Source organism: Bufo bufo, chromosome 1, assembly GCF_905171765.1.
Source record: "Bufo bufo chromosome 1, aBufBuf1.1, whole genome shotgun sequence".
Classification (NCBI taxonomy): Eukaryota; Metazoa; Chordata; class Amphibia; order Anura; family Bufonidae; genus Bufo; species Bufo bufo.
Window position 1 is genome coordinate 374,156,043 of NC_053389.1, and position 24,558 is coordinate 374,180,600.

General features: G+C 45.8%; 1 long non-coding RNA gene across 1 annotated transcript; it reads right to left on the reverse strand.

Annotated features, from left to right (window-relative positions):
• Nucleotides 1–889: 889 nt before the first annotated feature.
• On the reverse strand, nucleotides 890–19,660 carry LOC120977191. Its single transcript, XR_005773840.1, has 3 exons — nucleotides 19,650–19,660; nucleotides 16,489–16,496; nucleotides 890–1,013 (listed from the first exon to the last, which is right to left on the reverse strand). It is a non-coding gene; the product is annotated as an uncharacterized LOC120977191 (long non-coding RNA).
• Between the last annotated feature and the right edge of the window lie 4,898 nt (nucleotides 19,661–24,558).

Here is a 24,558-nt window from a genome sequence, read left to right on the forward strand (position 1 = left end):
TACCCTAAAATAGTACCAACAAAACTGCCACCTTATCCCGTAGTTTCCAAAATGGGGTCACTTTTTTGGAGTTTCTACTCTAGGGGTGCATTAGGGGGGCTTCAAATGGGACATTGTGTCAAAAAACCAGTCCAGCAAAATCTGCCTTCTAAAAACTGTATGGCATTCCTTTCCTTCTGCGCAATGCCGTGTGCCCGTACAGCAGTTTACGACCGCATATGGGGTGTTTCTGTAAACCGCAGAATCAGGGTAATAAATATTGAGTTTTGTTTGTCTGTTAGCCCTTAATGTGTTAAAGATTTTTTTTTATTAAAATGCAAAATCTGACAAAAAAGTGAAATTTAGAAATTTCATCTCCATTTTCCTTTAATTCTTGTGGAACACCTAAAGGGTTAACAAAGTTTGTAAAATCAGTTTTGAGTAACTTGAGGGGTGTAGTTTCTGAAATGGTATCATTTATGGGGGGTTTCCACTATGTAAGCTTCACAAAGTGACTTCAGACCTGAACTGGTCCTTAAAAAGTGGGTTTTTCCTAAAATTTTTAAGAATTGCTTCTAAATTTCTAAGCCTTTTAACATCCTAAAAAAATTTAATGACATTTACAAAATGATGCCAACATAAAGTAGACATATGGGGAGTGTTAAGTATTAAATATTTTATGAGGTATCACTTTCTGTTTTAAAAGGAGAGAAATTGCTAATTTTTCAAAATTCTTGGTAAATTTGGGATCTTTTCATAAATAAATGTGAAATATATTGACTCAAATGAAGGACTATCCTGAAGTACAATGTGTCACGAGAAAATCTCTGAATGGCCTGGATAAGTAAAAGTGTTCCAAAGTTATTACCACATAAAGTGACTCATGTCACATTTGCAAAATTAGACATGGTTGTGCTGTTCTTTCAAATTTAATTCCTGCACTGTATTATTATCTCTTCTTTTACTATGTTGTTTCATTGTATTGTTCTCTGCTGCCATCTGCTGGCCGGAATTCGTATGCTGCACGCCTTGTTCTTGTTAAAGGGCTTCTGTCACCCCACAAAAGTCTTTTTTTTTTTTTTGGATAGTTACATTCCTTATAGCGCGATATAGGAGAATATAATCTTGTCACTTACTTTCATGCGGCCGTTTCTTTAGAAAACAAAGTTTTATAATATGTAAATCCGGTCTCTACCAGCAAGTAGGGCGTCTACTTGCTGGTAGCCGCAGCAGAAAACCGCCCCCTCGCCGTGTTGATTGACAGGGCCAGCCGTGATCTCCTCCTCCGGCCGGCCCTGTCAGTATTTCAAAAATCGCGCGCCTCTGTTCATTCGGCGCAGGCGCTCTGAGATGAGGAGGCTCGTCTCCTCAGAACTCCCTCAGTGCGCCTGCGCCGATGACGTCTTCTCTTTCGATGATGTCATCGGCGCAGGTGCACTGAGGGAGTTCTGAGGAGACGAGCCTCCTCATCTCAGAGCGCCTGCACCGAATGAACAGAGGCGTGCGATTTTTGAAATACTGACAGGGCCGGCCGGAGGAGGAGATCACGGCCCTTTTGTGGGGTGACAGAAGCCCTTTAAATAAAGTTTTTCTCTGCTGGGCGTGGTTTTAGCAGCCTTGGTCCTTGTCACTTCCTGTAGCCATTTTTCAGTGCTGCATTCCTTTGTGACTGGAGACACACACCTTGGCTTGTGAAGGCATCAGTTTTTGACCAGCAGTTAGCCTCAGGAAAGACATCCACATGACAGCATCTACTCTGCTACTGCATTCCTGTATTGCATCATCGTATGTCGCTGCTTTGGATCAAATAAACCCACGTTTGATTGCATCCTCATGTCTACATCTGGATCCATCTAACCTGAGCATCTGCCGGTCTGCTCCACTGCTTGGATACGAAGGTAGGACATTCAAACAGTCATTATCAGTTACACCTTCATTCGTCTTCATGTGGGGACAGAACAGTCAAAAACTGCCTTAAAGCCTTATACCCCAGTCAATATCTGTCTCAATGTCCAATGCCCAGCTACAGATTCCCTCAGAGCCCAGTGCCACACTCAGGAACCTCCCTTGCAACAGGCCCACTCGCAGCAAATCTGCCCGGCAACAGTGCACATCCCACAAGCCCAAGGGGAACCCCGATGAGGTGTTTTGAGTGAATTGCGGGGTTTTGGTTTGAGGGAGGCCCCGCGTGCGTGAACAGTTCTTATATCCTGCAAGCAAGGGTTAATATAGGATGTAGAAAATGGCTTGGCGAGTAGTGGAGGACTTCCAGGCGAGAGTATATCTACTGCGGACACGCCGTGCTTCCCCTTGGGCTTGAGGCGCACTGCAATTTTCAGCCCCCAATTCAAAAGTTCATTTTCTTAAAGAGACAGCGCACCTTAAATCAAAATGGCCGAAAAGGACCTCGTACAGTTCCCCAGTGATTAAACAAAGCAAATGCAACCTGATACTGATCATTACGAAGAGCAGGAGGTAGAACCCACACTTCTAGTACACCAAGTCGCACGACCAAGGCGCTCAATCAAACCAACTATAAAGATCACGGAAAACTATCACACCAGGAAAGATGAGCTATGTGACAACCTGGAAGAGCTATGGGAACGACTTTCCTCCCTCATATCAGGACTTAAAGGGATTCTGTCACCAGGTTTCACCCCTGTCAGCTAAACATATGCTGATGTTCAGGGCCTCATCAGGATTCCTAATGTGGGCTTCTAAATGTGATCCGTAGCCTTATTTTGCTAAAAAACAGGTTTTACTAACCTTTCACTCAAAGAAATAAAGGTGCCCAAGGGGATGTCAAGGGATGCAAGGTGCCGGCCGCACCCACCGCCGTTCGTGCCCAGCGCCGCCTTTCCAAACTTCTGCACCGCCTCCTAATCCTCTGTGCCGCCTCTCGCTCTCCCTCCATCCCCCCTCCTCCCTCCTCCTGCTGTAAGATCTCGCGCGTGCGCACAGGGCTCTGCCTGATGCGCCCGTGCGGACTTCTTGATTTGGCTTCTTAAAGCGAAGTGCGCATGCGCCGGCACTTCGCTCAACCCAGGTATGACCTGCACTCTGGCGCCAGCCTTTTAGAGCCCTGTGTGCACGCGCGATATCTTACAGCAGGAGGAGGGGGGAGGGAGAGCGAGAGGCGGCACAGAGGATTAGGAGGCGGTGCTGAAGTCTGGAAAGGTGGCGCTGGGCACGAACGGCGGTGGGTGCGGCCGGCACCTTGCATCCCTTGACATCCCTTTGGGCGCCTTATTTCTTTGAGTGACAGGTTAGTAAAACCAGTTTTTTAGCAAAATAAGGCTACGGATCACATTTAGAAGCCCACATTAGGAATCCTGATGAGGCCCTGAACATCAGCATATGTTTAGCTGACAGGGACGAAACCTGGTGACAGAATCCCTTTAAGTCCTCCTCAGGCGATGCCACCAGCTTACAAGTTGCCGTCGGGTGGCTGAACGCAGCCCATGAAAGATACAAGAGACTGTCCACAAGGTATATAACCTTTCTAAAAGACTCTAATATTGGAGAAGCCCCGTCAGAATTGTGCAAGGCAGAATCAATAGACAGACAAAGAGACGCCATGGTGCTGGATGCTAAAGATAAAGTGGAACTCTGCATCTCTCATTTGCAAGAAACTAGATCACACAGATCGCATTCATCCAAACATTCCTCTCGGTCTACAGATCATCATGCTCTAGAAGCTCAGCCCTGAGCGACAGATTACTAGAGGCCCGTATAAATGCAGAGCAATCCAAAGTGAGGCGTTCCTTCACCGAAAAGGAAGTCCTTGCGAGGGCAAAAGCACAGATGGCGGCCAAGAGGGCTGAAGCAGAGGCGGCGGCCAAGAGGGCTGAAGTGGAGGCAGAAGCCAAGAGGGCTGAAGCGGAGGCAGAAGCCAAGAGGGCTGAAGCGGAGGCAGAAGCCAAGAGGGCAGAAGCAGAGGCTCGAATAAAGATCCTTGAATCAGAGAGGGAAGAGGAAATTGCATTAGCTAAAGTAAGACTACTTGAGCAAGCATTGAGCCAAGGCCCTGATTCAGTCTGCTTACCACCAGAGGAGATAGACGATCCACTTGATCGCACCAGCGACTATGTACTGAAACAGTTATCTGCACCACCTCCAGTGTGCAGTACTGTCCAAGCAAACAACACTGAAACCTCCAAGTCAGCTCTACCTGCAGTGCCAGCGATACCCACAGCACCCGAGCAATCCAATAACAGTCACCCAGACGCGCCCTCTCAAGGGCAGTTATTACAGCAAGATGGCTACCAGGTGTTTCCTGGCCTACCTCCACAGCTCAAGCAGCAGTCATCAAAATCTACAGAGGCTAAACCAAAGCTCAACCCTGCAGCAACATCATTCTACCCGGAAGCATCTCACCCTTTTACGCCACGCAGCCTATACGCCCCAGGGGCATCACAAGTTGTCATGGCAACAAGCAGTGAGAAATCAGATATGTCTGAGTTTGCCAGGTTTATGGTGAGCAGAGAGCTAATTAACACCAGTCTCTCAAAATTTGATGACCGTGCGGAGAGCTACAGAGCCTGGAAGGCAACCTTCAAAGCCGCCATCGCCGACCTCAAACTAACCGCAGAGCAGGAGCTCGACCTCTTGATCAACTGGCTCCACAAATCGCATCAAGAGCCTTAGAACTGTCTATCAGAAGCAGGTCTCGCTGCAGCCTGGCAGAGACTCGAACGCACCTTTGGCAGTGCAGAAGCAATAGAGAAGGCACTATTCAGGAGACTGCAGAACGTCCCCAAGATCAGTCTCAAGGATGTCCATAAGCTTCAGGATTTAAGTGATTTGCTCATGGAGCTGGAGCTCGCCAAAAGAGACCCTCGTCTGTCCGGGCTGTGCTTCTGGATACAGCCCATGGGGTTAACCCAATTGTCGTGAAGTTACCATACAGCCTGCAAGAGAAGTGGGCGGCATCAGTCTCAAGATACAAAAGAGTGCATGACGTCACTTTTCCCCCATTTATTTATTTCTGTAGGTTCATCAATGAACAGTCCCAGATGAGGAATGACCCCAGCCTCGACTTCCTGGAGTTCAATACTACAGCTTCAGTGACACCATCATCAAGGTATAAAAGTATTGTGCATAAACACAGAGATTTTAAGAGCAGCGTGAATGTTAGAAAGACTAACCTACCATCATCTGCAGTACCCACTGGTAAACAGTACACTACCTCATTAGGAGACAAGGCCTTAAATCGTGAATGTCCCATTCATAAAAAACCACACTCACTGAACAAATGCAGAGGATTTAGATCCAAAACCATACAGGAGCGCAAGAAAGTCCTCACCAAGCTTGGGGTATGTTTCAGATGCTGCGCTTCATTGGAGCACATGGCTAAGGACTGTAAATCCATTATCAAGTGTGAAGAGTGTCATAGTGAAAGACATGCCTCAGCTATGCACCCAACTCCACTCACAAGGGATTCACCAGCTGCTGTCACCACCAGTCCTGCTCCAAGTCATGGCCGGGAGCCCCAGAACCACGCTAACGCAGCCACTGCCATTTCCTGCTCATGCTTGGACGTATGTGGGGAGGGCCAGAGTGAGAAATGTTGTGCCCGCATATGCCTAATCAAGGTCTACCCGGAGGGGCTTCCAGAAAAGGCAGTAAAAATGTATGCCATCATTGACGACCAAAGCAACCGCTCCCTAGCAGGACCCAAATTCTTTAAAGCCTTTGGTATAAAGGGACCGTCAGAACCCTACATCTTAAACACCTGCTCGGGTCGCATAGAGACTAGCGGCAGGAGGGCACAAGGATTCATCGCTTGTTCCGTCAGTGGGAATACGGAAATACCTCTACCGACGCTGATCGAATGCGATCAAATACCCAACCATAGAGATGAAATTCCTACCCCGGAAGCTGCATTTCACCAACCACACCTAAGGCACCTAGCCAACGTTATCCCACCTATGGACAACAACGCCGAGATTCTACTCCTGCTTGGCAGAGACAATCTAAGTGTACACAAGGTGCGTCAACAGTGTAATGGTCCCGACTATGCACCATACGCCCAGAGACTGGACTTGGGATGGGTAGTCATAGGAAATGTATGCTTGGATCAACCAAAAATCTGCTCATTCAAAACGTACGTGCGTGGAGATGGACGCACAACTTGCATTAAGCCTTGCCCTCATCACTATGAGGTGAAAGAGAAGCCTCCAGACCTCATACAACCACCTGACGACATTCCTCCCTCCTTTGCCGACAACTTGGGAAGATTAGTCTTTCACACAAGCAAGGACGATGATAAAGTAGCTTTGTCAGTAGAGGACAGAGAATTTATCAAGATAATGGACAATGAGTTCCTTAAAGACGAAACCAATCACTGGGTTTCTCCATTACCCTTCCGAGCTACCAGGGTGAGACTCCCGAACAATAGGGAACAAGCTCTGTCTAGATTTAGGGCTCTTTCACACTTGCGTTGTTCTGTTCCGGCATAGAGTTCCGTCGTCGGGGCTCTATGCCGGAAGAATCCTGATCAGGATTATCCCTATGCATTCTGAATGGAGAGAAATCCGTTCAGGATGCATCAGGATGTCTTCAGTTCCGGAACGGAATGTTTTTTGGCCGGAGAAAATACCGCAGCATGCTGCGCTTTTTGCTCCGGTCAAAAATCCTGAACACTTGCCGCAAGGCCGGATCCGGAATTAATGCCCATTGAAAGGCATTTATCCGGATCCAGCCTTAAGCTAAACGTCATTTCGGCGCATTACCGGATCCGACGTTTAGCTTTTTCTGAATGGTTACCATGGCTGCCAGGACGCTAAAGTCCTGTCTGCCATGGTAAAGTGTAGTGGGGAGCGGGGGAGCAGTGTACTTACCGTCCGTGCGGCTCCCGGGGGCGCTTCAGAGTGACGTCAGGGCGCCCCACGCGCATGGATGACGTGCTCGCATGGATCACGTCATCCATGTGCATGGGGCGCTCTGACGTCATTCTGGAGCGCCCTGGGAGCCGCACGGATGGTAAGTATACTGCTTCCCCGCTCCCCACTACTACTATGGCAACCAGGACTTTAATAGCATCCTGGGTGCCATAGTAACACTGAACGCATTTTGAAGATGGATCCGTCTTCAAATGCTTTCAGTTCACTTGCGGTGTTACGGATCCGGCGGGCAAATGGAGTACACGACGGATCCGGACAACGCAAGTGTGAAAGAGGCCTTAACTCTCTTCAGCGTACCATGAACAGTAAGCCTGAGATGAGAGAACACATTGTTGCCTTTATCGACAAAATATTCCGTAACAACCATGCAGAACCAGCTCCATCCTTAGGTTAGAACGACGAATGCTGGTACTTGCCTTCATTTGGAGTGTATCACCCACGGAAACCTAATCAAATTACGGTTGTTTTCGACTCAAGCACCAAACATCAAGGTGTATCTCTTAATGATGTCCTTCTCACAGGTCCTAATCTGACGAATAACCTAGTTGGAGTGCTGATGAGGTTCAGAAAAGAGCTTGTTGCCATCACCACCGACATTAAACAGATGTTCCACTGTTTCGTAGGCAGAGAGGACCACCGGAATTTCCTCAGGTTTCTGTGGTACAAGAATAATGACACCAACGCAGAGATGGCAGAATATCGAATGAGGGTCCACGTATTTGGAAACAGCCCTCCTGCCGTGGTAACTTACGGCCTTCGGCGCACTGCATTAGAGGGAGAATCCGAGTACGGTAAAGACGCCAGAGACTTTGTAGAAAAGGACTTCTACGTAGACGATGGACTCAAATCACTACCGACTGAAGAAGCGGCTATCGATCTGCTCAAAAGGACTCAAAGTATGTTGTACCGAGCTAAACTTAGACTACACAAAATCGCTTCAAACATCCTGGCCGTTATGAAGGCCTTCGAATCAGGCAATCATGCAACAGGATTCAAGAAAATTAACTTGGGACTGGACAGTCCACCGGTGCAGAGGAGCTTGGGCCTCAGGTGGGATCTCTCGGCTGACTCCTTCGGTTTTCAGATAAGTTGTGCAGACAAGCCATTCACAAAACGAGGTGTCCTGTCAGTGGTAAACAGCCTATTTGATCCGCTGGGATTTGTAGCGCCCATCACCATATGTAGCGGATTGTATTTAGCCTGTCCTGTTTAATTCCTGTAAAACGGCATTCGGTTAATTGTATTGCTATGTATTGTAAACTGCAATGTTTACTATGTTAAATGCATTGCTTTTCTGTCCCTCCTCCATCTCCCATCAGCCCTTGCTATTGTCTGGCCCTACCCTTCCTTGTACCATAATCTTCTATATGCCCTATTGTATGTAAATGAGGCTGTTGGGGGGTTTAAAGTAGGTGTGCTGTGTCTAAATAAAGTTAGTTCTGCTCCTGATGCTGTGTGTCGTCCAGTCATTGGGATTGCTGTTGAGATATTATTGGATTACTTTGCCTGCTGGAATTACTACTCTATGGATTTATAAGACTTGTTCCTGAGACTCTCTGGGATCTTAAGTGGAGATTCGCTATGGAATATCAGCTCTCCGCTACACTATACAATGTAAATCTCTACTGAGACAGTTTTCTGAAACAGTCAAGGATTGGGATACCCCACTTCCCTCCGAGAAAGAGCAAAAATGGGAAGCCTGGAAGTGATCCTTGTGTGCCTTGGATGAGATCCACATCCCGAGATGCTATATTAAAACCTTGCTTTCCTCTAGCATAAAGAAAGAACTCCACGTGTTCTCGGACGCCTCCATGGAGGCCATCGCAGCGGTCTGAAAGTGTCGGAACCCAACAACCAAAATCACGTTGGATTCGTCTTTGGTAAGGCTAAGTTAGCCCCCAAGCCCGATCATACTATTCCCAGACTGGAACTTTGTGGGACTGTGTTGGCAGTGGAGATTGCGGATTTCATACAACAAGAACTGGGTGTCGACATAGCTGAAGTCCAGTATTACACCGACAGTAAGGTCATTTTAGGTTATATCCACAATCGGACCAAGCGATTTTATGTGTACGTTAGTAACCGCATAGAGAGAATCAGGAGGTCCTCCAAACCTGAACAATGGCACTATGTACCATCCGAACTTAATCCAGCAGATCACGCCACTAGGCCTATGTCTATAGGTTCCTTTACTAACTCTACTTGGCTTACAGGTCCAGAGTTTCTGCTTGGAGAGGCGGACGAATGTGTAAAGGAAGCTTTCAGCATCCAGGATCCGGATAATGATCCAGAAATACGCGCTGAAGTTAGTGCATTAGTCACTGGAACAAAGCAAACCGCCAGCTTCGGTTGTCAGCACTTTGAACGTTTCTCCAGTTGGATGAGACTTGTCAGAACTATTGCAAGGTTAGTGCACATTGCAAGATGTTATCATAATACTCACCAAGCTAAAGATTGTCATGGTTGGCATGCCTGCCATAAACCCTTCTCTGCTGAGAACATCTCTCATAGTGAGTACCTCATAATACTTCAGTTCCTTCAGGAAAATTTCAACATAGAATGGAAGTGCTTGTACAACAAACAGCAGATTCCTTTAAAAAGTCCTCTTGCCAACTTAAATCCAGTTATCGGCAGTTTTGGCTTGCTAAGAGTTGGTGGTCGTTTGAATCAAGCCCACCTAGGAATTGCAGAACAAAATCCTCTCATCATTCCCAGAAAACATTATATCACCATCTTGCTAATCCGACACTACCACGAAAGGGCCGAACACCAAGGCAGGCAAATTACTGAGGGCAAATTACGGTCTGCAGGCGTTTGGTTTATAGGTATGAAAAAACTTGCTGCCCAAGTACTGCATCAGTGTGTGCACTGTCTTAAAGCAAGAGGGAAACAACTAAACCAACAAATGGCCGAATTGCATGCGGATAGACTATGTACAGAGCCGCCTTTCATCTATGTTGGCCTAGATGTCTTTGGGCCATGGATGGTGTCCGCACGCAGGACCCGCGGCGGTCACGCAAACAGTAAGCGTTGGGCTGTACTATTTACTTGCATGAGTGTGCGAGCAGTTCACCTAGAGGTGATAGAATCTATGGACACATCCAGCCTTATTAATGCCTTAAGACGGTTCTTCGCAATCAGAGGACCAGTAAAACAATTGAGTCTGACCAGGGAAGCAACTTTATCGGAGCCTGTAGAGAACTTAACATCGACGCCAAGTCCATTCAAGATCAGTTGGCGGAAAAGGGTTGCACCTGGATTTTCAATCCTCCTCTTGGTTCCCACATGGGGGGCTCCTGGGAGAGAATGATCGGCATCTAACGCAACATCTTAAATTCTATGTTGATGGATGTATGACAACTTTGTATAAAAAAATGGGAAAAGTTGTCTTTTAGAGAGATATTTCTCTCACCCAGCATGGGTATATGTAAAAATACACCCCAAAACACATTGCCCTACTTCTTCTGAGTACGGTGATACCACATGTGTGACACTTTTTTGCAGCCTAGGTGCGTAAAGGGGCCGAAAGTCCGAGTACCTTTAGGCTTTACAGGGTTGCTCACAATTTAGCCCCGCCCAAAATGCCAGAACAGTAAACACACCCCACAAATGACCCCATTTTGGAAAGAAGACATCTCAAGGTATTTGCTGAGGGGCATATTGAGTCCATGAAAGATTGAACTTTTTGTGACAAGTTAGCGGAAAGGGAGACTTTGTGAGAAAACATAAATAAAAAAATCAATTTCTGCTAACTTGTGCAAAAAATAAAAAATCCTCCTCCAAACATAGCGTTAATCCATGGGCCCAAACAGTTCTAATTTTGTTTCATCAGTCCACAGAACACTATCCCAAAACTTTTGTGGTTTGTCCACATGACTTTTGGCATACTGCAGTCGACTCTTCTTATTCTTTGGAGACAGCAAGGGGGTGCGCCTGGGAGTTCTGGCATGGAGGCCTTCATTACGCAGTGTGCGCCTTATTGTCTGAGCTGAAATTTCAGTACCCACATCTGACAAATCTTTTTTCAGTTCCTCAGCAGTCACACGGGGACTTTTCTCCACTTTGCGCTTCAGGTAGCGCACAGTAGTTGAAGTCAGCATCTTCTTTCTGCCACGACCAGGTAGCGTTTCAACAGTGCCCTTTGCCTTGAATTTGCGAATGATGCTTCCTATGGTGTCTCTTGGTATGTTTAACATCTTTGCAATCTTCTTATAGCCATTGCCCTTCCTGTGAAGAGAAATCACCTCTTCTCTTGTCTTCCTGGACCATTCTCTTGACTTCACCATGTTTGTAAACACACCAGTAAATGTCTAGAAGGAGCTGAGTATCACAGTCCTTTTAAATCTGCCTAATTAGTGCTTATTATGCTTGATTGCTGCTCCTTGACATCCACAGGTGTTTTCAATACCTGATCGAAAACACTTGAATGAACCTCTGTTCTTAAGAGTGGTAGTCTTTAGGGGTTGAATAATTGTGTCAATTAAGAAATCACAAAAAAAAACATTTAATACTGTATTACAAAAACAATTGATGTTATTTTAGTTGCATTTGGTTCTTTAAAAAGTCCCTGTAAGATTTAATTTTGAACACAATTACAAATGTACACTAAATTCCCTAAAACTCTTTACAGCATTGGGGGTTGAATAATTTTGAACACAACTGTATAACTGTCGTATTATTATATTTTTTTTGAGTATTGGATTGTGGTGATTAATATGACCTTGGTGGCCCTATTTTAACTTTTCACTGTGTATTCAATTACCCCTTAATTCCACATTTTTGTTCCCTGTACTGCCTACTTTTACCTGTGCTTAAAATAGGGTTGCTAGGCATGGTCCTCTATCTGTTGAAGGACGGAGCAGGCAGAAGCAGGCTGCGTGCAAGGTCACATTACTGACAGCCAGGAACTGTAAGTAAATGATTAAAGCCAGGTCCTCCCCAGCAGCTGATAACAGTGCCTGGGCTGTGTGCACTTCTCCCTGCGCTTGGCAGACGCTCCCTCACTCAGCAGAGCTGGAGGATGCAGAGTTGGTTCAGCAGACCAGGGAAGGGAGATCTGCCATCTGCTCAGTGTATAAATGAAAGCAACATGTGGTAAGAGGACCCCTTTTTGCTGCAGAAGATTAACCCTTTAGGGGGGAAAGCCCTGGTTACTGACACTTTTGGGGGGCTATTGTTACTGGCTAGTGAGGGCAGGCGGGATTAGCCTCAGGGTGAGGGCAGTGGTGGCCATCTTAACTGAATAGTGAAATTGCAGTTTTATGCAGACTGGTTGCTAAGGGCTGAATCTTATTAAATATGGGGTAAGTCAGTCTAATAGTAACTGATTCTGGAATATCATGTTATTAGTAACTACATATATGAAAATTGAAATTAGGGTCTAAATGTGACAGTTATCCTTTAATGAATTTTTTTAAAGACATAACTGAAATGCCATCTCAAACTGACATGGAACAAGAAACTTCAGGATAGAAAAAGATCAAATTGGACTCAACAAAACTCTAGATTAAGGCCCCTTTCACACGAGTGAATATCCCGCGCAGGTGCAATGTGTGACGTGAACACATTGCGCCTGCACGGAATCTGGACCGATTCATTTCAATGGGGCTGTGTACATGAGTGTTGGTTTTCAAGCATTACTTGTGCGTTGGGTGAAAAATGTAGAATGTTGTATATTCAGCGATTTTCACGCAACTCAGGCCCCATAGAAATGAATGAATGGAGCTGCTAAGTGAATTGGTTGCTAAGAGATGTTGTTTGTAAACCTTTAGTTTTTTATCTCACGCGTGCAAAACGCATTAAATCGCATTGCACCAGTGTGTTAATAACTGAACAACTGAACGCAATCGCTGACAAAACTGAATGACTTTGTTTGCTAAATCGCGCATTTTTCACTGAACGCTCATCTGCAAGGGGTCTAATACAGACTGTTTCAGAAAAAAGTGAAATTTCTAATTCTGGACAAACAACATAAAATAACACACAATATAAAAGTGAAAGAAAGTAAAGCCATAAAATCATTGAAGACTAATTATCATGACACCAGATAAAAGAGGAGCTGTAGTAATTATGACTACATCACCCAGAAGGCATAACAAGAACGCTGACACCAAACGATATACAGAGGAAATAAGAGCCCCACATCATCCACTCTGCTGGACAATCCAAAAATGGGTTCCTTCTACATGTTAGCTAAAATATACAAAGAAGGTAACCCAGGCATTGAAACGGTAACCGATGACATTTCCTGCAGGGTAAAAAACATTCTAAAACCCTTGGTTAAACACATACCCAGTTATGTCCAGGACACCATGGACATTCTCTGCAAGCTTTTAGCCCTAAGTCCACTACTAGAGGGTGCAATATTGGGAACCATATATAGTAGATTCATCCCCCATGAGAATAGTATAGCCACATGCCAACCCTACCTTCAAAAGAACAACATATCCACAGACCCAATCTTACAACTAATCAGGTAACATGGTGAGTCTTACAGTATGCTACAGCCTGTAATCAGCAGATCTATTTCTCACTTTCTGCACCATGTAGCAGGGCTGTATGCGCACAGCGGGTACTATGTGGCAGGCTGTCAGCACCATGTAGCAGTGCTGTGTTTGCAGTCAGCACCATGTAGCAGAGCTGTATGCGCACAGTGGATACCATGTAGAAGAGCTGTGTATACATTTATCACCCCCCCCCATGTGGCAGTGCTGTTGCAGAGCTGTGTTTGCAATGGGCACCATGTATTAGAGCCGTGTTTGCAGTCAGAACAATGTACCAGAGCTGTGTTTGCAGTCAGCACCGTGTTGCAATGCTGTATGCGCACAGTGTGTACCATGTGGTAGCGCTGTGTATGCTGTCAGCACCATGTAGTAACATAGTAACATAGTACATAAGGCCGAAAAAAGACATTTGTCCATCCAGTTTGGCCTGTTATCCTGTAAGTTGATCCAGAGGAAGGCAAAAAAAAAACCCTATGAGGTAGAAGCCAATTTTCCCCACTTTAGGGGAATAAAAAATTCCTTCCCACTCCAATCAGGCAATCAGAATAACTCCCTGGATCAAAAACCCCTCTCTAGTAGCTATAGCCTGTAATATTATTACGCTCCAGAAATACATCCAGGCCCCTCTTGAATTCCTTTATTTTACTCAACATCACCACCTCCTCAGGCAGAGAGTTCCATAGTCTCACTGCTCTTACCGTAAAGAATCCTTTTCTATGTTTGTGTACAAACCTTCTTTCCTCCAGATGCAGCGGATGTCCCCTCGTCACAGTCACAGTCCTGGGGATAAATAGATGATGGGATAGATCTCTGTACTGACCCCTGATATATTTATACAGGGTGGGCCATTTATATGGATACACCTTAATAAAATGGGAATGGTTGGTGATATTAACTTCCTGTTTGTGGCACATTAGTATATGTGAAGGGGGAAACTTTTCAAGATGGGTGGTGACCATGGCGGCCATTTTGAAGTCGGCCATTTTGAATCCAACTTTTGTTTTTTCAATAGGAAGAGGGTCATTTGACACATCAAACTTATTGGGAATTTCACAAGAAAAACAATGGTGTGCTTGGTTTTAACGTAACTTTATTCTTTCATGAGTTATTTACAAGTTTCTGACCACTTACAAAATGTGTTCAATGTGCTGCCCCTTGTGTTGGATTGTCAATGCAACCCTTTTCTCCCACTCTTCACACACTGATAGCAACACCGCAGGAGAAATGCTAGCACAGGCTTCCAGTATCCGTAGTTTCAGGTGCTGCACATCTCGTATCATCTGAAGGCAATCGTCTATGCTGTGAAGATACGAGATGTGCAGCACCTGAAACTACGGATACTGGAAGCCTGTGCTAGCATTTCTCCTGCGGTGTTGCTATCAGTGTGTGAAGAGTGGGAGACACTTGTAATGGGGAATTTATTTTTACATTCTGCATGTCATCTGACAGTTTATTTTCCTCAGTAAATACATTGGAGAAAAAAATATTTAACAGCTTTGCTTTCTCCTCGTCGCTCTCTGCAACTCCCCCCTCATTACTCTTTAACCACCTCAGCTCCCCTAGCTTAAACACCCTTAATGACCAGGCCACTTTTTACACTTCTGCACTACACTACTTTCACAGTTTATTGCTCGGTCATGCAACTTACCACCCAAATGAATTTTACCTCATTTTCTTCTCACTAATAGAGCTTTCATTTGGTGGTATTTCATTGCTGCTGACATTTTTACTTTTTTTGTTATTAATCTAAATTTAACGATTTTTTTTTGCAAAAAAATGAAATTTTTCACTTTCAGTTGTAAAATTTTGCAAAAAAAACGACATCCATATATAAATTTTTCTCTAAATTTATTGTTCTACATGAATTTGATAAAAAAAAAATGTTTGGGTAAAAAAATAAAATGGTTTGGGTAAAAGTTATAGCGTTTACAAACTATGGTACAAAAATGTGAATTTCCGCTTTTTGAAGCAGCTCTGACTTTCTGAGCACCTGTCATGTTTCCTGAGGTTCTACAATGGCCAGACAGTACAAACACCCCACAAATGACCCCATTTCGGAAAGTAGACACCCTAAGGTATTCGCTGATGGGCATAGTGAGTTCATAGAACTTTTTATTTTTTGTCACAAGTTAGCGGAAAATGATGATTTTATTTATTTATTTTTTCTTACAAAGTCTCATATTCCACTAACTTGTGACAAAAAATAAAAACTTCCATGAACTCACTATGCCCATCACGAAATACCTTGGGGTGTCTTCTTTCCAAAATGGGGTCACTTGTGGGGTAGTTATACTGCCCTGGCATTTTAGGGGCCCAAATGCGTGCCAAGTAGTTTGAAATCAAAATCTGTAAAAAATGGCCGGTGAAATCCGAAAGGTGCTCTTTGGAATGTGGGCCCCTTTGCCCACCTAGGCTGCAAAAAAGTGTCACACATCTGGTATTGCCGTACTCAGGAGAAGTTGGGCAATGTGTTTTGGGGTGTCATTTTACATATACCCATGCTGGGTGAGAGAAATATCTTGGCAAAAGACAACTTTTCCCATTTTTTTAAACAAAGTTGGCATTTGACCAAGATATTTATCTCACCCAGCATGGGTATATGTAAAATGACACCCCAAAACACATTGCCCAACTTCTCCTGAGTACGGCAATACCACATGTGTGACACTTTTTTGCAGCCTAGGTGGGCAAAGGGGCCCACATTCCAAAGAGCATCTTTAGGATTTCACAGGTCATTTTTTACACATTTTTATTTCAAACTACTTACCACACATTAGGACCCCTATAATGCCAGGGCAGTATAACTACCCCACAAGTGACCCCATTTTGGAAAGAAGACACCCCAAGGTATTCTGTGAGGGGCATGGCGAGTTCCTATAATTTTTTATTTTTTGTCACAAGTTAGCGGAAAATGCTGATTTTTTCTTTTTTTTTTTTTCTTACAAAGTCTCATATTCCACTAACTTGTAACAAAAAATAAAAACTTTCATGAACTAACTATACCCATCATGAAATACCTTGGGGTGTCTTCTTTCCAAAATGGGTGTAACGGTCGCGTACACACACACACAGGGGGAAGGGAAGTGACCACTGCGCTCCACCCTTACCCCTGGCCCTGCCTACTTGCCTCGCGAGTCCTAATGACAGGGGACAACTGGACGGCAATCCCTAACTTGGAGAAAGTGCAGGGATGACAGACAGACAAACAACAGGACGTGAACGGACCGAGTCAATACCAGGAAAGCTGCAAAGTACAAATGGAGCAAGCAGAGAATTGTCAGGAGAAGCCGGGGTCATAAATACCAGGAGAGCAGAGAAGTACAAGAGGAGTCCTAAGAGAGTAGTCAGGTGGGAGCCGAGGTCACAATACCAGGACGGATGCGCAGTACAGGAGGATCAGGCAAAAGGATGGTCAAGGAACAGGATCAGGTAAGTATTCAGCAGTCCAACAAATACCAGGAACCTAGAAATTAACAGGCAACCTGTAGCCAGCAGGCTGCCTGTATTTATAGTGGGGAGTGAGGGTCATGTGACGTGGCCAGCGTCACATGACCGACAGACCAACCAGTCGAGCACCGAGTGATCAGCTCGGCGCTCAAGGCAGACTTAGGAGCAAGGAGCCACCCAGCTAGTAAAGCCGCCCTGGGAATGAGGTCAAACACAGAACCTCATTCCAAAAGCTAAGCAACAGTTCTGCGGGCAATGGGGAACCGAGTGCACCTTCGGAACCCCGTGACAGTACCCCCCCTTTTACGAGGGGCCACCGGACCCAAGACTTCAGGCGATGGCTTTTCAGGGTGTTCTAAATGAAATTTACGAACAAGTCTAGGAGCATGAACCTCCCTGGCAGGTACCCAAGATCTCTCTTCAGGTCCATACCCCTTCCAGTGAATCAGGTACTGCAAGGAATTACGCACCTTCCTGACATCCACTATTTTAGACACCACATACTCGACAGCATCATTAACAAGAACTGGCGGAGGCGAGGCTTTTGATGGTACTACCGGTTCAAAATATTTTTTAAGCAGAGATTTATGGAACACATTATGAATGTGTTTGTCCAGCTAAATCAATAACAATCAATAGAGAAGGATCACAAAGTCAATATAATGTCCAGCAGTATTGATCCCTTTAAAAAGTAACTTTTACTTTTCAAATTATAAAATATTACCACCGTAGTGGTTCACCAGTGAACAGTGATAAGACGAACAACAATAATCACAGATACAGATTTTCCTTGGAGCCAGTCATGGATACACCTAAAGAGTGGTGAGTGAACACAAGGCAGCTGAGGGGAGCAGTGGGCAAAACTATACTTTCCCTATGCTCACCCTGGCTAGAACCTCAGCCCAGGGACGTCCTCTGATGGTGGAGACTCCCTGTCCTCGTTCCTGGGCTGACTGCCCTGCGTTTACCCTCCTCTCCAAAAATAACAAAATGTGCTCCCCAGGAAACTGACGGGTGTAGTGATGCGTCCCTGGTAACTGAATATCGTCAGGGACACCAATAGATAAAGACCAGTTCAATATGCCGGTGAATAGGATAACCACCCACATATACAATGGACCGAGCACAGGGGCATCGAACGATGCGTTCCCAGGCCGGTTCCACAAAAGCCCTGGTGGGGAGCACATTTTGTTATTTTTGGAGAGGAGGGTAAACGCAGGGCAGTCAGCCCAGGAACGAGGACAGGGAGTCTCCACCATCAGGGGACGTCCCTGGGCTGAGGTTCTAGCCAGGGTGAGCATAGGGAAAGTATAGTTTTGCCCACTGCTCCCCTCAGCTGCCTTGTGTTCACTCACCACTCTTTAGGTGTATCCATGACTGGCTTCAAGGAAAATCTGTATCTGTGATTATTGTTGTTCGTCTTATCACTGTTCACTGGTGAACCACTACGGTGGTAATATTTTATAATTTGAAAAGTAAAAGTTATGTTTTAAAGGGATCAATACTGCTGGACATTACATTATGAATGTGGAATGACTCAGGCAGCTCCAACCTAAAAGATACCGGGTTAATCACTTCCGTGATCTTATATGGTCCAATAAAACGAGGAGCAAATTTTTTAGAAGTTACCTTGAGAGATAGATTCTTGGAGGACAACCATACTTTATCCCCAACCTGAAAGTTTACCCCCCTTGAACGTCTCCTATCGGCCTTGAGTTTTTGAGAACATTGAGCCTTTTCTAGGTTCGATTGAACCCGGGCCCAAACTGTGCACAGTTCGGAGGAGAGTTTATCAGCTTCAGGGTTAGAGGAGGAGACGGACGACCCAGAATGAAAACGGGGATGAAAACCATGGTTACAAAAGAAAGGGGAGACCCCAGCAGAAGAATTGACACGGTTATTCAGAGCAAATTCAGCCAATGGAAGGAATTTGACCCATAATTGCTGGTCATCAGCAACATACAACCTCAGGAATTGTTCCACAGACTGATTAAGGCGTTCAGTCTGCCCATTACTCTCAGGATGGTAGGCGGAAGAAAAAGACAACGAAATTTTACATCTTTGACAGAAGGCTCTCCAGAATTTGGACACAAACTGCACACCCCTGTCCGAAACAATATTTTCCGGGATACCATGCAATCGAACAATTTCTTTCACAAAAATAGACGCCAGGGTTTTGGCATTCGGGAGTTTAGACAGGGGAATGAAATGGACCATCTTGCTAAACCTATCCACCACTACCCACACTACAGTCTTACCCTCCGCCAGCGGTAGGTCAGTTATAAAGTCCATCGAGATATGGGACCAGGGTCTACTGGGAATGGGTAGGGGTCGTAGGTTACCAGCAGGGCGAGTCCTAGGTGTCTTGGACCTGGCACAAACCTCACAGGCTGACACATAGGACTTGACATCCCTAGTTAGAGTGGGCCACCAATAAGATCTAGAAACCAGATCCTTAGTGCCCTCAACACCCGGATGTCCACAAAAGGCAGAATCGTGACACTCACCCAACAGCTGGAGACGAAATTGTACGGGAACAAACAACTTATCTGTTGGGGTGGATACCGGTGCCAGATGTTGTTCCGACCTAATGCGAGCCGAGATATCCTGGGTAAGAGCTGCTAAGAAGATTTTTGCTGGTAGGATGGATTCAGGTGGTACCTCAGTAGGTTGAAAAGCCTGGAAGCTCCGAGATAATGCGTCTGCCTTCACATTTTTACTTCCCGGCCTGAACGTGATGGAAAAATCAAAATGAGTAAAAAAAAGAGCCCATCTGGCTTGACGGGGATTCAACCTCTTAGCAGACTCGAGAAACATAAGGTTTTTATGGTCAGTGACAACAGTTACACAATGCCTTGCCCCCTCCAGAAAATGCCTCCACTCCTCAAATGCCCATTTAATGGCCAGCAGCTCCCTATTCCCTATGTCGTAGTTTCTCTCCGTGGGAGAGAATTTCCTGGAGAAGAAGGCACATGGTCTCAGATTAGTGAGGCTGGCATGACCTTGTGAAAGGACTGCTCCTGCGCCGTCCTCGGACGCATCCACCTCCACAATAAAAGGTTTCTCCTGATCAGGCTGGATCAGAATGGGAGCGCTACTGAATGCCTTTTTTAATTTTTCAAATGAAGAAATGGCCTCAGTAGACCAATTCTCCAAATCCGCCCATTTCTTAGTAAGGTCGGTCAACGGTTTAGCAATTACGGAAAAATTCATAATAAATTTACGATAGTAATTGGCGAAACCTAAGAACCGTTGTAAGGCCTTTAAGGATGAAGGTCTTACCCATTCCTTAATTGCTAGTACCTTACCAGGATCCATCTTGAAGGCGTGAGGAGTCAGAACATGCCCTAGAAACAGAATCTCCTGCACACCAAAGACACATTTCTCTTATTTAGCGGATAGCTGATTCTCCCTCAACACCTCTAATACTTGTCTAACATGAGACACATGGGATTCGAAGTCAGGAGAGAATATCAAAATGTCGTCAAGATAGACAATAACAAATTTACCTAAGAATTCCCTAAGAATGTCATTCATGAAGTTTTGGAACACAGCTGGGGCATTGCTGAGTCCAAAAGGCATCACCTGATATTCAAAGTGTCCTACCGGAGTATTGAACGCCGTCTTCCATTCGTCTCCCTCCTTGATTCGGATTAGATTGTATGCCCCTTTCAGGTCAATTTTGGAAAACCAGGTTGCCCCCAGGACCTGGTTAAATAAATCCGGAATCAATGGGAGGGAGTATCTATTCTGGACAGTGATTTTATTTAATCTCCGGTAATCGATACATGGCCTAAGACCACCATCTTTTTTCTTAACGAAGAAAAACCCCGCCCCCATAGGAGAGACAGAAGGTCTAATATGCCCTTTACCAAGGCTCTCCTTAATATAATCTTCCATGGCCTTGCTTTCGGGCATAGAAAGATTATAAATTCGTCCTTTAGGAAACTTGGCCCCCTCTACTAGCTCTATGGTAAAATCATAAGGTCTATGGGGGGGTAGAACCTCTGGGGTTGGTGATGAGAATACATCAGAATATTCTCTAACAATAGAGGGTAAAGTATCAGACTTTACTGAGACCCCAGCCTGTACCACGGACAGGCACGAGTCACACTTAGGCCCCCATCTCACCAACTCCCCATTGGACCAATCTATAGTGGGGTTATGTAGTCGGAGCCAAGGCAACCCTAGTACCACCTCAGCAGGTAGGTTCTCCAGGACTAGAAGCGAACATCTCTCTGAGTGGCACACACCCACGGTTAGAGAAATCTCCGAGGTACATAAGCTCACCGTACCACCAATAAGAGGAGTAGCATCAATAGCCATGACATGGATAGGAGTTGGTAAGGCAAACATAGGAATACCCAATCTAACAGCATACTCAGAGTCAATAAAGCTAGCCGCTGAGCCAGAATCAATAAAGGCCTTACCCGCCTATTTATCTACTCCCAGAGAAATCGTAATGGGTACCGAAAGCTTACATTTAGAAAATTCAGGGTGTACCTGGTCTTTAGGTTGCCTTGCCTTAGGAGACTTGACAGAGAGGACCTTCTTAGGACACTGGTTGATCCAATGGTCAGAATCTCCACAGTAAAAGCATTCTCCACGTCTGCGGCGAAGATTCCCTCGGGTCATGCCAACCTGCATGGGTTCCTCGGTGGAGACCTCAGCATTGTCTCTGGGATAGGCCTCTGGCTGGACCACCATCTGGGAAGAGAACTGTTGTTCCGGTCGTCTCTCTCTAACCCGTCGGTCAAGTCGGACAACAAGGGTCATCATCTCCTCTAAGGTCTCTGGAAGTTGATAACTGACCAGAAGATCCTTTAATTTATCAGACAGACCTGACCTGAACTGACTCTTCAGGGCTGGTTCGTTCCATCCTGAGGGGACACACCACCTTCTGAATTGGGTGCAATAATCCTCCGCTGGTAAATTGCCCTGAACCAGTGCCTTTAGAGCCGTCTCGGCTACTAGAGCCCTGTCTGGTTCATCATAGAGGGTACCTAGGGCCTGAAAGAACCCCTCCACAGAATATAAACAACTGGCGCCAGCAGGTAAAGAGAACGCCCAGTCCTGGGGATCACCCTGTAATCGGGAAATGATAATGCCCACGCGTTGACTCTCAGGGCCAGAGGACACGGGGCGCAAACAGAAGTAAAGTTTACAACTCTCCTTAAAAGAGAGAAACTTCTTCCGGTCTCCAGAAAAGGTTTCTGGGAGCTTAATCTGGGGCTCAAAATGCGGACTGGAGGCCTGAGGAGTGGAAGAGCCTTGCCCTAACTCAAAAGAGCTGAGTTTTTCCCCTAACTCCTGCACCATCTGCGTCAGATTAGAGACATAGTCAGTCAGGGTCACCAGAGGATTCATAATACAGTGGTTATTGGGCCTGTTAATCTGTAACGGTCGCGTACACACACACACAGGGGGAAGGGAAGTGACCACTGCGCTCCACCCTTACCCCTGGCCCTGCCTACTTGCCTCGCGAGTCCTAATGACAGGGAACAACTGGACGGCAATCCCTAACTTGGAGTAAGTGCAGGGATGACAAACAGACAAACAACAGGACGTGAATGGACCGAGTCAATACCAGGAAAGCTGCAAAGTACAAATCGAGCAAGCAGAGAATTGTCAGGAGAAGCCGGGGTCATAAATACCAGGAGAGCAGAGAAGTACAAGAGGAGTCCTAAGAGAGTAGTCAGGTGGGAGCCGAGGTCACAATACCAGGACGGATGCGCAGTACAGGAGGATCAGGCAAAAGGATGGTCAAGGAACAGGATCAGGTAAGTATTCAGCAGTCCAACAAATACCAGGAACCTAGAAATTAACAGGCAACCTGTAGCCAGCAGGCTGCCTGTATTTATAGTGGGGAGTGAGGGTCATGTGACGTGGCCAGCGTCACATGACCGACAGACCAACCAGTCGAGCACCGAGTGATCAGCTCGGCGCTCAAGGCAGACTTAGGAGCAAGGAGCCACCCAGCTAGTAAAGCCGCCCTGGGAATGAGGTCAAACACAGAACCTCATTCCAAAAGCTAAGCAACAGTTCTGCGGGCAATGGGGGACCGAGTGCACCTTCGGAACCCCGTGACAATGGGGTCACTTGTGAGGTAGTTATACTGCCCTGGCATTTTAGGGGCCCAAATGCGTGCGAAGTAGTTTGAAATCAAAATCTGTAAAAAATGGCCGGTGAAATCCGAAAGGTGCTCTTTGGAATGTGGGCCCCTTTGCCCACCTAGGCTGCAAAAAAGTGTCACACATCTGGTATTGCCGTACTCAGGAGAAGTTGGGCAATGTGTTTTGGGGTGTCATTTTACATATACCCATGCTGGGTGAGATAAATATCTTGGTCAAATGCCAACTTTGTATAAAGAAAATGGGAAAAGTTGTCTTTTGCCAAGATATTTCTCTCACCCAGCATGGGTATATGTAAAATGACACACGGAGAGAGAAGAGGAAACGAGGCGGCACTGCCCCCACTGATGCGACCGCGGATAGCGTCAGCTTTTTTTTGCATGTGGTATGGAAGTATCCAGTAGGTGGTGCTCAGCAATAGAGAGTGTCAGATAAAGTTCACAATGCAGGAAGGAGAGAGAAACAAAGTTGCGGCACTCACCAGGATATAAACGATGTCTTTATTGAGGCTTCCTTAGAAGTCGTTACATGAGGGATCCAGGGGCGGACACACTGTTGCAGGCGGCGACGGCCGTTTCGCGCGTGGGATCGCGCTTCCTCAGGCCGCTCAATACGTCATGACGCAGGTAAGCATTTTATAGAGGCGGACAGGGGACGGCCGGCGCCGTCGGCCACAGCTGTTCGCCCTCGGGATGAAATGACATGTATTAAAAATCTGGATACAGCAGTGACACATGTGTATAAAGTCAAATAGCAATACAGGCACAAGAAATACAATTTGTGTACCAATGTCCACGTAATATGGGACAAATATACAGGGTCATAGATAAGGTCTTAGAATATAATGCAAGAGATCCAGTACTTATGATGACCATATAAACACCGGAGGGGCGCATAGCACCAGCATAATTCAGAACCAGCATAAGGCACAAGGCTACATGAAAAGAGGCAACTCAAACTAAACAGAGGGTGAGTAAGAGATAAAAGGCTGAGGGCAGAACCAGGGATAGCAAAACTTGATAAATAATAATAATATTATTAACGGGACACAGACACGTGGGCGTGTATATAGGTATTCTGAGCGCATTCAAATCGCAGAAAGACAGACATGTCATTCCTGTCATTCATGCCTGCTGGGCCCATAGCACCAGTCTGCATTATCCACCTTGCCTCCCTCTGCAGGAGTAGGCGGTGCCGATCCCCTCCGCGAGGGATGGGACGGACATGCTCCACCCCCACAAAGGAGAGGCAACGCGGATAAGCGTCATGGGCAGTACGAATATGGTCGATAAGGCGTGGACTGCCTCTACCTGACCTAATAGAGCCCACATGCTAACGAATGCGCTCAAAAAGAGGACGTATAGTCTTACCTATATAAAAACGTCCACAGGGACAAAAGACCACGTACACGACGTAGGACGTGCGGCAGTTGATGAATTCTTGTACTGTGTGTGTTACCCCTCCAAAAAATAAATTCCTGCTACACATATTAAGTGCGCAAAGCGAACAATGACCGCATTTGAAGTTGCCCTTAGGCTTACCTAACCAGGTCTCAGCCTTGGGTGTAGAAAAAACACTCCTAACAAGTTTGTT